General features: G+C 42.1%; 1 long non-coding RNA gene across 1 annotated transcript; it reads left to right on the forward strand.

Moving 5' to 3' along the window:
- The first annotated feature begins 5129 nt into the window (after positions 1-5129).
- Positions 5130-9431, forward strand: Gm32783. Its single transcript, XR_377905.2, has 3 exons — positions 5130-5189; positions 6081-6191; positions 9167-9431. It is a non-coding gene; the product is annotated as a predicted gene, 32783 (long non-coding RNA).
- Positions 9432-17251: the final 7820 nt, after the last annotated feature.

The raw sequence follows: 17251 nt of genomic DNA on the forward strand, positions 1-17251 counted from the left end.
CTTGATGACCCAGAGAAGGGGTACCCTAGAGGGGTGAGGTAGAGTGGATGAGGGTGGGGGAGCACCCTCTCAGAGGCAAAGGGAAGGGATATGGGGTTGGGGGCTCATAGAGGTGGAACCTGGAAGAGGGATAACATTTACATTGTAAATAAATAACATAACTAATAATAATGGGAAAAAAGTGCCTTTGAGCCCTCATGGAAAGTGACTCATCATCTACAGACCACTGACCTTCACAAATAAAAATGTAAGTACCTGTAACCACAGAGATTTCATCTCTCCTTCCTGGTCCAGATCTACAAACTGTGATGTCTTTTCCTGCTCAGGGACATGAGCTGAGCAGGGCCCTAAGGCTACATTTGAGCTGAATGGATGAAATTACACCTGAGAAAGTGACCTGGGTAATGGTGTGTGTGTGTGTGTGTGTGTGTGTGTGTGTGTGTGTGTGTGTGTGTGTGTGTGTGTGTGTGAATTGATTAAGGCATACTTTTTCCTTTGTGGTAATATCACTCTGCTCTTAGGAGCTCTTTTTATTAGTGTTTTCTTTTTCCAGCGCTGACTTTTTTAAATATATCTTTCCATAGTCCATGACTATCATAGCAACAAATAACTTCTAAGCAAGTTTTTTGTTGGTTTTTTTTTGTTTGTTTGTTTTTTTACTTTCTATCTAGATATGCATTTGCTCTTTCAAATTGAAAGCCCTTTTCTTTATTGTTCTTGCTATTTAGGTTTTAAGGGGAAATGTCATTAAGACAATGTAAACAGAAGGTAGCTGGGAGAGAGATTAACATACAGTTGTGTCATGAACCCAGGAAAACAGTGAAGCGAATCTCTCTGTAGGGATCCAACTGCATTGTTGAAAAGGAAGGCAACAAGCAGTGTGGGCTGAAGTCATGTGACTCCCCAGGAGCCAAGAAGAGAAGCTGACTCACATGGTGCAAAGGGGACTTCTGTCTCTTCGGGAAAATCAGTTCTTTCTTTTTAGTTAGCTTGCAGAGTTGCATGTTTCCATGTGGTATCATAATTACTTCAGTGTGATTGACAGAAGCCCTAAGTCTCAGGGCTCCCCCTCCCATCTATCACCCGTGCCACTGAACACTCTCTTCTCCCAGAGTCCTCTTCCATGTCTGCAACAGACCAATGCTGCATTATCTTCCCTACATCTCTATTTTAAACCTCATTCCAGGGTTATGGTTTTAAAGGGACAGAGCACAGAGTGCAAGGGTGGAGAAAAGGGTAGGGAAGAAAAGCGAAAGTTGGAGAATAAAGACGAATTTTAATGCAACTCAAGAATGAAAGACTCCACCCACCCACTCCTCCTCCCACAATATATTGAAGGAAAGAAAATTGTCAAACAATGTTTAAAGGTGAAGGAGAAGAAGAAGAAGAAGAAGAAGAAGAAGAAGAAGAAGAAGAAGAAGAAGAAGAAGAAGAAGAAGAAGAAGAAGAAGAAGAAGAAGAAGAAGAAAAGAAGAAGAAAAGAAGAAGAAAAGAAGAAGAAGAAGAAGAAGAAGAAGAAGAAGAAGAAGAAGAAGAAGAAGAAGAAGAAGAAGACTGTAGCAAAGCTATTCACAGGGACTACTTGTGGTGTTGGAGATTTGGGAAGAAAACCCAGGATTTTTGGACATCGCTCAAATGCAACAAGAATAACCCAGAAGACACTGTGTCTTGATCATTCAAAATAACATGAGTAAGCAGTAGTGGGTGGTAAATATCCTGAACTCAATGCTGGCAAGACCTGACTCCGTAGCCATCCACAAGAGAGAAAAATCCTTTGATGGAAAAAGTAAGGACAACGGAAGATTTGGGGAATAAATAAATGAATAAGTGCCTTTGAGAAAGAGTGTGTGAAGAGCACAGTCAGAAAAGAGGGAACAAACCTTCCCCAACCCCGGGTCCCCGCCAGCTCAGCATCTACTCCTTCCTCCTCAGTTAAATGAACTGTTAAAAGGCGCAAACCAAAGCTGCAGCTACTGCGCCAAAAATAACTTGGGAGTTGGGGCAGATGGCTCCACCTCTCCATCTGATCCCAGCACATCCATCACCTCCCCTTCACTCACTTGCAGGGCCACGGAGGAAAGCAGGCTCCGGGAACAGCCAACAGAGCAAGAGAAGGCTGGAGAAGCCACTGTGCTTGGGCTGCCTACATAGCCTTGTTACTAATGCCAAGGTAGACACCTCTGCTTTCAGATTTGCAGGAGTGTGCTGGAAGTGAAGCTGCCTTCTTTCTCACTAACACGCATCCCTTGCTGGCTGGTAATGTGCCTCGTGGAACATTCGATCTGGGAATGTAAGCATCCATCACACAGTCCTGAGGCTGCCGAGATTAAAAGCTAGTGAAGGGGAAAGGACCCACATTTGGGGAATGACATGAACCATTGAGCCACTTTCTCAATCACTTGGGGTGTCTTTCCTATGAAAAGATAAAGAGGAATGCTGGTCCCCTGACCACATCATTATGTGAGGCACTAGTTCAAAGTTGCCTTCTGGCCCTTGTGCAATAGAAAAGACACAGAGCTGCAGCCACACTGGGGGTGGGGACAGCAGCCAGCTACTCTGAATGGGAAATACCCAGAACTGAATTGTGGTGAGTCCAGGGTGTCTCTGGGAATGTGTGTGTACATTCAGGTCCCAAAGACTCATACAAAGGCAACGACAACCTATTAGCATTATCCCGAAGTACTTTCTTGATCACAGGGACCAAGTTATTTTTTTAAGCTGGAAAAGAACCAAGTATAGGAGCCTCAAAACCAGAAAGTGACAAAATAAGATGCCAGCAACCCTACCCTCCAAATCCATCAACAACAAGTAGCTCAAGACTGACTCTTGCTTCCTGTCAGGGGGACATGAAAAGAGATAGAAGCAACTGACTCCTCATTCAGCCAAGGGGAACTCTGCAGGCCAACGCTATAGGATTCTTTGTTTCCTCAGGAGACAGAACTTAAATTATTATACAGAATTTTCTGAATTTGAAATGTTGGCAACTGTTTATATATTTTTAAATTAAACTCTGGGCAGACAAACAAATACATTTGTATGCTAAAGGCAGCTTGCTGGCTGCAAGCTGGGGAACTTTTAGTTACATTTGGTAATTTCAGCTAGACAACGTGCAAATATATATATTTAAAAAATGGCACTTGGGAGAGCTCAGTCTGTAGTGAGGACTTAGTTCCATCTCCAGAGCCATGTATAAAAGCCAAGTATGGTGGTATATATTTGTAATTTCAGGACTTGGGAGGTGGACAGTCCGTGGGGCTTGCTGGCCAGCTAGCATCATAGAAAAAGTAGGTGGGGAAAAAAGTCAGAGTCCCTCCCTCAAAAAGCAAGATGGAGAGCAACAGAAGAAGAGAACTAAGAAGACTTCCAAGGTAGATCTCCACCAAGACACAGGCACACATGTACAGCACACTCCTGTATGCACACATATGCACATCCATGCACACCTGAACTCAAACACACACAAATGTCATAGCAACACAATAAAAAAAAAGAACTCTTGGTTTTGAAAAGAAAGAAGAAGAAAAAATACAAGATCAAGTCTCTGCTTTACTCTCGGTAGCTGCGTACCTTGAGGAAACCCATAGTTCCCTGGGCTTGGTCTCCTCACCTAGGAGCAGGATTATTGTCTCAGTCACACTATAACACGAAAGAGCAAGCTCCTCGGGTTTCGCCAGCCCTGGCTTTCTAGGCACAGACACCTGTTTTGTCTTTTATCCTATACACCTAAAATAATGCCCCTAAAAGAGTAAGGAAACATACACACTACAGTGTAGCCATCTAACAAAAGCATTGGAAGTGGGGAGAATGTGACATCCTCCCTGGAATGCCTTAAAGGGACTTGTAGGGTACTGAAATTGAACCAAATGTACACTCCCTAAGTGTGAGAATGGAGAATCCCTGTGAGTGAGTGTTGCAGGGAGGTTGAGCATTTAAGAGTTCGGTGTATATTGCGACTGAGAAAGGTTCAGAACTTTTCTGGTACTGAGGATGCTGTACAAGAATACCGAGGCTGGATCCCCAAGTGCTAACCAAAGAATATTTGGGCTGGGTGTCGGGGTGGGATGCAGGTTCTTACTATGTTATCCAGGCTGACTTTGAATCTTCAGTGCTTCAAAACTCAGACTCCCCCCCCCCCCAAGTGCAGGAATGTCAGGCTGTGAGTCCCAATAGCCAGCCTCTCTTTTGTTCTTTTTAATCTTAGTATATGTCTTCAAGCATTTGTTCTATGCTAAGGAGGCTGTAATAGCTCTCCTTGCTTATTTTTTTCAAGGATTTCTTCATTTAATATGTGTTAGACCCAAAACAAAAACAGAAAGGAGAGAGAGAGAGAGAGAGAGAGAGAGAGAGAGAGAGAGAGAGAGAGAGAGAGAGAAGGGAGGGGAAGGAAGAAAGTTAAGGCATGTTTTAAACATTGTGGTTTATTCTTTCTCAGCACGTTCAGAAATTCCTCATTAGCTGTGTTTTTCAACTTCATTTCTAGAAAGAAAACCCATTATTTTTATGGAATTTTTAAAAAGGCCTGTTTTAGCAAGTGCATACTTGCTGGATTAAAACAAGATATTAATATTTCTAAAAGTAATCTTTTATGTCCTACTCCTGCACTGGGATTCCAAACACATGGCCTTTTCCAGGCTTCCCACAAATTTAAACTTAATATAAGACGGAATTACCTCTTAAAGACATCAGTATTATGTCTTGCCCTGGGCTTTATACAAAGCCAATTCCTGGGTGTATTCATAATGAATGTTTTCAAATCTGGACATCTGACACTGACATTGACAGATATCTAGCTTCATAACCAGTGAACCTCTTAATGTAATGGTCAATGTTAAACATTATCATGATAATTTTTGTTTAGCATCCCTAAACCTATCAGGGCCCTCGGAATCCTACGGACTTCTTTTTAATTGAATGGAATGCAAGTCGTAAACACCAAACAAGACTATCTAGCAACTTAGCCAGAGTGTTTTACCCCCAATCCCTTGGCTTTTAAGGAACACCTCCTGCTCAGCTGCCTCCATAGCTTTCACAGCCATTGTTTAATTTTATGCGTGTGCACACAATTACATTATGCACTAATCCAGGAGTGCTTGGCAATTGTTCGGACTTATATTTTCCTCTTATTTATTTTGCAGATGGGAGACTCTCTGCTTGTCTGCAATCAGCTCCATGAGGGATATGTCTGAAAGGTATTTCATTAAAGTCGCTTGTTTGGTTTTCTGTTTGTTTGATTTCCCACACCCCACTCTCTCTACTAAAAAGCAGCTGAATGTATGGGGGCTTTTTATTAGGTCTAAGTGTCATTCAGAGTCCTTTCTTTCCCGTAGACATGAAAGATCTATGTGGAACATGCTGAACAGGGCTCACGGTGAAATACCAGAGCTTTTCACAACCTAAAACAGTCAGGGTACCCTGAGAATAGAACAAAAGAAATTAAACCGCTGGATATGCCACAGTTGTCTCATGCCGCAGTTAGAAATTTAATTATTTTATCTCATAGAATAATGTGCCCTTCAGAAATCATTTTGGACTAGATGTTTCAAACCAATGATCTGTAGTTAATTATCTTTAATAACTGTTGCACATTATGGTTAGATCTATGTTTTTGCTAAACCAATTAATAATATCTTCATTAGTATAAAGACAAGGTAGCAGGGTCCTTTCATTTTTCACATTGAAAGAGTAGAGATTTTAAACACTGTAATTTACTTTAGCCATACATTCCCAATGATATGACTAATTAATGAAACTTCAAAGACATAACTTCCGAAAAGCTACTTATTTTAGCGTCATTGTTGAACACTTAATGACATTAGATTGGAGGCATTGCTGACATCCTACTATCCATGTCCTAGAATTGACTAAACCCTTTTAAGCTACCAAAATGTTTAATGTTAAGGAAAGAAAGAGAGGGAAGAAGGAAAGAAAGAAAGAAAGAAAGAAAGAAAGAAAGAAAGAAAGAAAGAAAGAAAGAAAGAAAGAAAGTTAATTGAATTTTAGCTCCATAAAAGACCTGTTGATCATAGAAAACAAATTTTTAAAATATGGAAGGTTGACCCCTGTTTCCCTCATCTTCGTAGGTGTGATGACCGTGGGATGAAAGTTTCCTTCTGTAGTCCAAAAGCACCAGTGGGCTCCTAGGCATTCTGCTGATTGCAAGGAACAGAGAAGGCCATGATAGGAGCAAACAGGTAACTGATGATCTTGCCTTTGCCTTACATATTGTGTTTAGAGTGATGGGTAGCCTAACAGGGCTGCATTCTCTAGTATGTAGCAAATCCAATTAGACATATGCCACATTCAGATCAATTGTGGAGAAAAGGTGGACTCCTCAGCCTTCCCTAACTCAGTCACATAAAGTGTAGCTGCTTAGGGAAGACAGTTGGGACCAACCATTCCTTTGGAGTTCTGGAGCCTTGTAATCCATCAGCAGTTTTACAGTAGGAAACATGACTTTGGAATATTATTTAGCGCACATTTTTATAGACCTAAAACGCCCATATGAAAGAGGATTTTTTTTGAGAATTAATTTCTATCTCCACCACGTTGAAAAATATTTGGAGTGACATGGACACGGGCTTGTTAGAAGTGAAAAAGAAATGTGTGTCAAAGGGCAAGTGGAAGGGCGATGCACATTCATTCTAGCCGTGGGAGGAGCTCATGCGTAGGAGACACAATCATGATGGCAGAGGTGGATCTGAACTGACCTGGCACTGCCTAAAGGCCAAAGGGAAGAGGATTCAGCACCCTGAACACTAGCTAACCTGGAAACTCGGAACTTCGAATCACTTCACCCCCCAGCTCCGGATGGTTTGCTTTCTCCTAAGGAAGACCAGAATTGTTGAATTACGAGGAACGTTCCCATGCTTCTGGGCACAAACGTGCTGGGGGCTTAGAAGCTCTCCCGTAATTACATATGCTGCATGGCACGTGCTCTTAGAAGGTGAAAGTAGGAAGTTAGTCATTCAATAATTTCACATGTCATATGACCAAGGTCTTATGGGAGTAGGCTATAGGATGGAGGAACATAATTAAAGAAGATAATTTAGGGGAACTAATTTTAAAGTCTGGAAATGGGTTTGGTGACCCATCGGCTTTAGTTCAGACTGTTTGCAAAATAACTCACACAAGTTTAATCTTAAGCATGTTCTTGAATCAGGAAAAAATGAGGTCACTTGGGCAACCTCTAAGGTCGTTAAAAAAAAGTCCCCTAACTGCCCATTCCCATAAACTTTTTTTTATGAAATCAATTGTCAAATAGACCTATTTGTTGATCTGATAACTGAAGGCCATTGCTTCTGAAGTCCTTGTTCTCATCTCAGGTCAAATGAGAAGGAAGGCTGGGCTTCCTGGAGTGAAATGCCCTATCTATAAACTATTCACACACTGAAGTCCTTTTTTTTTTTTTTTTTTGCAAAAGATGAGACGATCATATAAAACTGATAAATTGGGTCTCTCCAGCAGCCATAGAGGATATGAGTGTGTGTTTAAGTTCAGAGAGATTTATTGTGGTAAGTTTACTAACAAGGTGAGGGAGGCTGAGAAAACCCATGCTCTCTTGCTTGAGACTCAAGCAACCTGGACCTGTACTTCAATGTAAGTCTCTGCATTCCAGAACTGAGGAAGCTAATGATATTGACACCAACTCTGTAGGTAAGAGATGAGTTGAGATGGTCCAGCTCAAACAGTAAAGTGGGGAGAAAGTGAAGAATTCCTCTTTCCTTGGTGATTTGTGTGTGTGTGTGTGTGTGTGTGTGTGTGTATGTCCATCTGTCTCTGCCTCTCAGTATTAGAACAGTGTGTACCATCGGGGCAGGCTTTGTTTGGTTGGTTTGGTTTGGTTTTTAAATAGTTTAACATGGTTGAACTCAGGTTCTGGGAGCAATCACATTTGTAAACAAGCCCTCCTTGCATCCCTCACTGGCTGTTTTGTGTTCTTCATCTGATCTGATGAGGTCCAGCACACAGGAGGCACCGTGCATCACAGAGTTCGTCAGCTTATTTACACTAGTGTCCTCTACCAGTGTCCACTAGAAAAAATGTTCTCAAACATCTCTAGAAACAGTGTTTAACTTGAGTGCAGCATGATACATCAAGTCAACATGAAATTAAGCATCATACTGTCCCACTTAAAATTTGGCAAGTGCTTCCTCTGAGGTCAGGTGCTAAGTCTTGGCCTTAGTTTCAAGGACCACTAGGAAATCTCTTACAACAATTTGGAGTTAGGGCCACTCAGGCCATGAAGACTTTTGCTTATGACTATTGCTCTAAATATCCTCCTGTGAATCCTTCCTCTCCACACTCAGGCTTTCCAGAGTTCTCTTATCTTACTTGATCTAGACAGCCTTTCTCCATCTACATAGCAACTGATACCTCTTATCTGGGAACAACTATATGATGCTGGCCCCAAACATGATTTTCAACCTGTTTTTCATATGTATTCATGAACTCTTTGATGAGTATATGCCTAATTTTAAATGTTCTTTAATCTTGGATTTCATGATGTCACCCAACACAGTAAAAGTAGATTCTTGCGTTCATGAGTTCTCACATAATGCTTGACTGATAAAATGTTCAATAAGTGAATGAATAAATGTTCTAACCTAAGTATCACAAACTTATGAAGTCTCTCTAGTAAGAGGCCTTCAAACACTATTGAGCTTAGGCATATAATGAAGTTACATGTCAGTGGACTGTATTTATGTTCTTCAGTCAAGATGACATGCAGTTTACTGTATCAGGAGGGGAAAAACCCTGTGACAAGACTTTGTTTCAGCACATTACGATAATCCCAGCTAATCAAGGTACATCATCAATTTCAAAGTCGTTCCCACAAGCTAAAAGCTCCAAATGGAAAAATCTCCTCCATTACTAAACGAAAAAGCACAAATCACAACCTCGCTCAGTATTCTTGTCACTCAGCAGTCATTTTGGAGGGAGAAAAATAAAGAACCCATTCAAGTCGAGACTTTCTATGTTTTCCCCACCTCCTGTATGCTGCAACTGCTTTGTGAGAAATTACGTGGGGGAGGGGGGAAGCAAAAAAAGCAGTTTGCAAATAGCTTTCAAATCCAGAGTGCTCTCCTGAGGATAGGATCCTAATAGGATAGAGATGAGGCTAAGTTGCTGGATGCTGCTGCCCATTACTCTTTTGTTCCCACTCCAGGAAAACATGCACAGATCTCCTAAGGAGGCTTCTGGGCACGTGTTTTTGCTTACTGCCTAATGTGGTTCTAATAACACAAACATTCCAGCGAAGCAATGACGACACAGCGAGAGCTACAGATATTAGAGGCCCACGCAATGGAAGCGTTTGGGGGAAAGAACAGCGAATGCGTCTCTGACATTTTCTTGTTACTGTCTTGGTATGACTCCTCCTGGCCTGCATTAACAGAAGAAGAAACACAGACCGAGCAAAAGTGAACGAGAGGGATTTGAGGACAGCATTCCTCGGAATACCCCAAAGTATCCTTGCTTCGGAGGCGGTTCTGCCTTTCTAAATGCATGTGTGTGGATCAATTACAGGTTTTTTGGAGTTCTTTTTTCACTGTTTGATTCATTGTGCATTCTCAGACATGGACCAAGTATGTGCTCCTTGGGTAAGAAAAAGAACCCTAAACTTATTACGGTACATCTTACACTTTAAATTAAATTTAAATTCAGAAGAATTATTACTGAAGGAGGTTGTGTGTTGGCTCATCCAGACATCAATTCTAATGTCAATGGAGTGTCTTAGACTCTGAGTATTAGGTGAAGATGGACCATATTTAAACCTTGAGCCAACAGCTTCCATGTTCCCTGGATCACCTACAGGCATATGGCTTAGGTGGGAGAGTCCAGGCTTGGAGTGTTCTCATGGTGCTTAGCACACGCTTCTTGCCATAGCCTCTTTATTTGAAACATGGGAAGGTGCTGGCCCTAAAAGGCCTTACTTCACCATCTATATAACATTTTTGCCCATAGTTGGAGTTTCCCTTGAGGTGATCATCCATATGGAAGAGAGTTCAGTGTAGAGCATCCCACAATGGGATGACATCTACATCAAACTTGACAGCATGGCAGAGTAGAGTCCAAACTTCTAGTTGCTTCACAGAAAAAAAAAAAAAAGATGACAAAGGAAGAATAGAACAAAAGAAAGGAGAAAGGAAAGAGGGAGGAGGAAGGAGGTTAAGAGAGGATGAGGAAGGAGAAATGAGGACAGGAGGAAGAGGTAGAAGGAGGAAGAAAGACAGAAAGGGAAGTACATAGAAGAGAAAGGAAGAAGGAAAGAAAGGAGGAATGGAGGAAGGGAGGAAAGAAATGAAGGAAGTAAGGGATGGAGGTAGGAAGAGAAAAAAAGAAGAAAAAGGAAAGGGCAGGAGAGAGCTAGGGAGGGGAGAAGGACAGAGAGAAGGGAAAGAATTTCTCATTTCCCAATTCCACCCTGAATTAAGGTTACTCACACTTGTGATCAAACTCTCTACGGAACACAGAGTCTATCACAACATTCCCTCTCAGGGCACATTCCTCCTGCTTTGGGGTTAGTGCTTTTAAAAGCTGTTACCTTTTTCCTACCCTGAACATACACACACACACACACACACACACACACACACACACACACACACACACACACATCTTTCTGCTCTGAAATACCCAAGCTTGTCTTTGCATATGAATATCCCCTGCTCAGAGGCTTCTATTCTCAAAGACTCAGATAATACTCAAGTATCCCTCAGCATTCCTGAGCAGGGTGCCTGGGGCTGTGAAGATTTCAGTTTAGTTTGCCTGTGTCGTTATTACCTGTTTGCCTGTATTCCCTTGGCCTGGTGCAATGGCAGTCGCCATGGTGAGTTAGGGACATCAGCTGCTTCATGCTAAGCTCCTCGGTGCACCTGCCTACCTAAAGAAGAAAGCTACGGTGATGCATACGTAATTCTGAGTGTTCCCAGAAAGAGACGTGAGCAGAGCTGTTGGAGTTTCTCTAGATTTCCAAGCTGCTCAGTCACAAGCAGGTGAGTCTTGTACGCCATCATATGTTTAAGAGCTGTGTCTGTCATCATGCATTCAGTTCCAGTGGACTATCAATGTCCTGGGTGTGACATGATTATACAAGAGTCTTTAACTCACTAATCAATCACAGAAAATACACTTGACCAATAGACACATTTCTCATTTGTTAAGTATTTGAATATTTTGAATAATATTTGGCCCAGCATTGCCAACTATGGAGAGATAGTGAGCTATACTTTGGTTCCCTGGAACTAAGTACACATTGAAAAGCTGTGTGATCCTGGCTGGTTCAGTTAACCTCTCTGAGGCTCTACTTTCTTGTGTGTGAAATAAGAGATGACAATACAACCAAGGCATACACTATAATGAGAATACAAGGAGTTTCAGAAACACAGCGTGCATGAGAGTGAGGTCCTCCCTGCCCCTGGAAGGATGGGCAATTAGGATCCTCTCAGGTCAGTGCAAGCATACAGCATCCCCTTCACTACAACAACGGGGAAACAATACATTTTAGGATGATCATATAGTCTTCCCTACTTCTTCAACAATGGGACCGAAGGATGAAGTGACATGGCTTGAATGTTTGTCACATTCCACTGGAAGAGAAAAGAATCACAGAATTAACTAACCCGTGTGCTGCCAATAGAGCACCGATTACTGTTTGTCAAGAGTGTGGCTTTGGATCATTTCATTTGCAGATTCGTTCTGTATATGCTTTTCTTCCGTCAAACCAAAATAAGGGAAGAAAGACTAATGATTAAAATACAGGACTACAGAGTGATATTTAGATTACTGTGGTATCTGACTTTCATACAGTTCAACTGAAAATGTTTCCCCTGCATGGAAAAAAAGTAATGACTTAATAGGGACTGTAAAAAAAAAATCATTGAAAACTGAATTAAATCTCAGATTATTTGTCTTCTCGCTGAATTCAGGGTGTTTTTTTTTTAAGGCCTTTAATTAAAACCCTAAATTTGGTTTTCTCTTCCATCTTAAATAAGATTTTTTTTTTCTACTCTAAGAGTAAAATCATCTTTTTTATTAATGGATTGTTGAGACATTTCCACCATTCGTCCAACAGCTGAATAATAGGAAGAGGGATGTCACTGAACGTGTGCTGCTGGGATATCAACAAGTCCTGGGGCTGGGATGCTGAAAGAATCCCCACATCCATTTGACTGACCTCTGTGGCCAGCCTGCACAGAGCATCTCCATGGGCAGTTGTCTGTGACCACAGATGGATGCAGTGCAGAGACACAGTCCACACCAGCCTGCGGGAAGGTGGTTTATAGGAACACATTGTAGCAGGGAAGTCAAGCCGGGCTCTTCTAATGCAGCCAAATCAAAAAGCACTATAAATCTCCCTGGGAAACAAGTTTATAAACTCAAGTTATGTTTAAATAAACACTTGAAGTTGAAATGCTGGACAGAACCCCAGAATATGTCCAGTTTTTTTATTTTTATTTTTATTTTTTTTAACTCATCCTTTTCTTTTCTGGTGCTGCATTTAATTCTATGACAATTAACAGATTTCCCCCAATTTTCTTGAAACATAATGACAAAATTTCACAAAACGTGAACAGAACTCCCCGGGGTTTTTTTTTTTTTTAAACAACTAAGACGGCATTATTCCGACTAACTTCTAGTTTAGTATTTAAGTCTGCCATGCTTTGTGCCTGGCTTGCGTGGCTGTGGGTGTGGGTGTGTACACACGTGTGTGTATCGAGAATTTCTTGAAATATAGTGCAAAATCATTTGCAGACTCTTTATAGATCTCCTTTGGTTAAAATAATTTTTCCTGACTAAACTCTATTAATATTTAATCTGCTCCACATGCATGTGTGTCTGGTTCTCTTATTGACAAGGCTCATAAATTAGGGGCTGGTTCAGGGGAAAAAAAGAAAAAAAAAAAAAAGACTCACTACTTTGAGACCGTCCACAAGGCGGCAGTAGAGCATCACTTCCCCCCAGATGCCATGAATCTCTCCGAGTTCCTTTTCTAAACATTTGGATGCCATATCTGCCCGAATACTAGTAAAACCTACTCTGGCTTCAAATTTCTGTTTTGCCATTCAAATAGTTTTTATTAGTAAATGTAAGCTAGTCGCAATGGAACCGTTAATTAGTTTTTCCCTGCTCACAGAAGGAGGAACCTTTAAAGTTTGGGTGTCATGTATTGCTGTTTGTGCAGTGCCCCTTTCTTCTCCTCAGCCTTACCCTGGATCCTTAGGAAATTTTGATGAGATCCTGTTATCTGACCATGAAACTTCGATTCACACACACAACACACACACACACACACACACACACACACACACACTTCCTAGTTCTAAAGGTGTTATCCTGTGATTTTTTTTTCCCTCCTCGGCTCCCAGATAAAATGTAGCATTGGATGTTACTATTTGCTTAGCAGATGTGGCGACAGACTGTGGCTCCACTGGACACCGTACTTGAATAGTATGTCTTCATGGGTCAGAAAGAAATGTCACGAAGAGAACTGAGAGCTGCAGCAGAAGTTTGCAGGTAGATTTCCACCCACCAAGGGGCCCTCCACCTGCCTGGGCAGTGCACCCCTAACATGGTGTACACCTGAGTTTGTACTATGACCTCCTGTGTCAGACTACCCAAGTGTGCATCTGAATGCACGCCTCATACATGACAAAGAGATGGGAGGCCATAGAGCGCGGGCTGACCTTGGATCTTTCAACGACTTTCTGCTGCCAGTATCGTGGTGGCCCTGAGGACGAGACTGCCAGACTCTGATCTGACATAATATGTCATCCTGTCAAATGCACGCCATTCCTGGAATGAAACATAGGTATGGATACATGCATGGTAGAGAGACAGAGAGAAGACGGTTAGCAAAACAAATTCAAAATGCTATTCCGTAGAGCAGATCTGAGCCACAGTGTCTGCTGTCTGCTTTCTCAGGAAAACTGCAGGGAACATGGCTGGACCAAAAATGTCAGAATGGATTGGAGTGTTTTGCCAGTGGAGGCACAGCATATTTGCTTGTACACATGAGTACACATGTGCTTGCCACATCAAAGCAAATTATTTATGAAGTATCATCTGGCAAGACGCAAGGATCAGTGATAACGGCACACACATGCACACACGTGCACAGACGTCTCATTGTGCTGGGTAAAAATACCCAAAGCCTAACGCCTTCAGGACTGAAGATTGTTTTGCAGGCAATAAAAGACATTAAAGTTCTGAGTGATTTTAACAGTCAGAGGAACAGTGTCCTCCTTAAAATGTTCTAAATGGAAACATATATCATCTCTGCAGCACTTAATTTTTAAAGATGTATGTACCAGGAACTGCGCTAGGGAGGGAGGTGGGACATCTTTATTCCATCTCACAGTTCACACGCAGTGTTAGAGTCATGTAAAGACACGGGCTTTTTTGTGTGACCGAGAGCAGTGCTCACTGAAAGAACTTCACCACTGAATGCGACGTCAAGTGTAATGACACGATGCTTTTCCTTTAAGAAGAGCGCATTGATTTTAGACGCGCTGAAACTTCGGAGTTTCCGAAGTGTGTTTGGGTTAAGGTTATGTCGTCCTTGACAGCATTCAAAGAAAGGTTTGAATTGTTGAATAACCACCTTTCACCCATCCCTAATTGTAATTTAAATGACAATATGCTCTCAATCAATAGCTCTTTGTCACACTTTGAAGATCAAGGGATGAGATTTCACCCCGTGAGTTTACCAGGCAGAAAAAAAACCTTCTTGTTCATAACCCTAAAGAAGCATCAACTTTGGTACCTGCTTCCCTTCGCATCGCTTAGATGCAAGTCTAAAAGAAAACGATCCAAACTCTTTATTTTTCCCATTTTGCTCCCAGCCAGATATCATAATAAAAATATTGCCAATTAAAAAGACTGAATTATCTTCATGTTTAATGTCACCAGATTACCCTCAGCCATTGTAATGTAATAGCCAGTCTTCTCAACATTTGCTGTATCGGGGGCAATGTAGCAAGAGTTCTCGTGATTGCTTTTGGCTTGGTTTGGTTTTTATTTTTTGCTTTTTGGTTTTTGTTTTTATTATTTCTCCATGTCAGTCTTTGAGAGGGAAGCCCTGGATTCTGACATCAAGTTTACTATATGGACGCATGCTTGTCATGGAACTGGGGGGGGGGGGTCTCTTCCCTGGACTACTTTTCTACAAGCATCTTATGGCAATGGTAATAATGACACTTGTTACGTGATGCGTGCGTGTGATTTACTGAGCTAATCTTTATTTCCACAGAGCAAATGGAGCTCAGAGAGGGTGTGTCCGTCTCTCTTGTCTCAGTGCTAGAGAACAGAGCTTGGGTGGAGGGGATTCCGAGACTTCTCAGCATTCAACACACCTCGCCTTCTGACTGAATGGGACTGTCTCTTTTTCCCCAAGTCCCCTCCAGAAATTGTAATTCTGTCATTGTATCTTCATGCATGTTCTACGATAACACGAAACTGCATTCATCTCAGAGAACAGGCTTCGCACATATAAGCAGACACTTGGACCCTTTTTAATCTGTTCCTTATGAAGAAGTCATTCCCCCACTGCCGAGCACATGCGTAGTTTTGTTAGTTCATTTTAAGGATAATAGATTGACCTGGCTGGCCAAGCCGAGTTCTATTCAGGTAAAGGAGAAGTCACCTACGACAGAGCTCACAGTTAGTTTTGAGTACCCAGACTGCTAGGGCGGGAGATGAGCTTGAGTCTGACACAGACTTGTGGAGAGTCTCCAGGATGTGTTGTTTTGCTACCAGTAGCCAAAGCTAATGATGATAATGAAGCCTGGTAAAGCTAATGATAATCAAAGAGGCTGCTTGTGTGTTAATATTTGTGTCTTACTGGGCAAGAGACAGGGTTAGCCATTAATGTCTAGATGGGTTTTCTCCAGCTCATCCAGGGTGTCTGGCATTGATTCTAAAATATGAATTATTGGGAAATTTTACATGAAAATTTTGCTAAGCTTGCAAACAGAAATCCTTTGGAAACGTAGAGATTCTGGAAACAGTGTTTCCCAGAAGTTGGCTAGAGTATGTCACAGATGTCTTCTTTTGAAGACCAGGTTCAACTCCATATAACCACAATCTACATGCCAAATTCACGCTTAGACCAAAAAGCTTCCCCCGGAGAGAATCAGAATGGATTTGTGTTGTTGTGTGTGTGTGTGTGTTTTTTTTTTAATGTGTAGTGTTTGTGAGTGTAAGTGTTCTTTCTTGCGTGTGAAAGTATATCTATGCATACAGATCTGTGTGTATCCCTTTGGAGGTCAGAAGCCACACTCAGCTGCTACTCCTCAGGTTCTGTCCAGTTGTGTTTTGACAAAGAATGTTTCAATGACCTGGGGCTCACCAAACAGGCAGGCTGGTAAGTGAATCCAATGGTCCACACTTCTCCACCCCCACCCCACCCCCACCCCCACCATAGTATTGAGGTGACAAGTTCCTTCCACCATGCCTGGCTTTTTTAATGTGGGTTCTAGACATCAAACTAAGGTCCTTAAGCAAGGCAAGCTCTTAGCTGCTGAGCCATCTCTTTGACCTGAGATAGCTTGAATTGAAATGTTCACGTTGCAACTGTGACAGGGGCCAAGCCTGCTAGTGCCATTCAACACCTTGAGTTCCAGTGCTAACTAACCTGCTCTCCTCTCCCTGTGTCTTGTCCCCTTCCTCTCTAGTCAGCAAAGTGCACTTCTGTGAAGCTCGCTGGGGATCGCAATTGCCATTGAGCTGGGAACATTTGCTGGCTGCCACCTCCCCTCTCCCTGCTACCAGGAGCTACTGGTTGCTCTCTAAGGATGGAGTCCACCGTCACAGTAAGAACATCTAACTTCAACAACTTCAACTTTGCAGGATTGCCAGTGACGGCTGCCCCAAAAGGCGTGGGGGTTGGGGGTGGGGGGTATTCATCTCTGCAGTGCCAGTCACTCCACCTGCCATCGCATACTGGAAAGTAGTGAGGTGGGAGCTCTCAATCTGCTGTTCCCTCAGCCAGCCTTGGCTGGTTTGCTCTGCAAAGTCTGTTGTTTAAAGATATGTATTTAGCCATCATCATCATCATTAATAGTATCTGGATATAAAACATTTTCAATTTTAATGCCATCACAGAACTAGAAGTGGGAGAGATATTTTGCAGTTGCATAATAATTACTTTTGTGAACTTTCCATGATGGTTCCACCCATGCAAATGTTAAACAACGTTTCTCAGATGGGCTGTCTCTGGGAAGGAGAATGTCTGGGGACGCCCGTCTTGGAG

The sequence above is a fragment of the Mus musculus genome, chromosome 6, assembly GCF_000001635.26.
Source record: "Mus musculus strain C57BL/6J chromosome 6, GRCm38.p6 C57BL/6J".
NCBI lineage: Eukaryota > Metazoa > Chordata > Mammalia > Rodentia > Muridae > Mus > Mus musculus.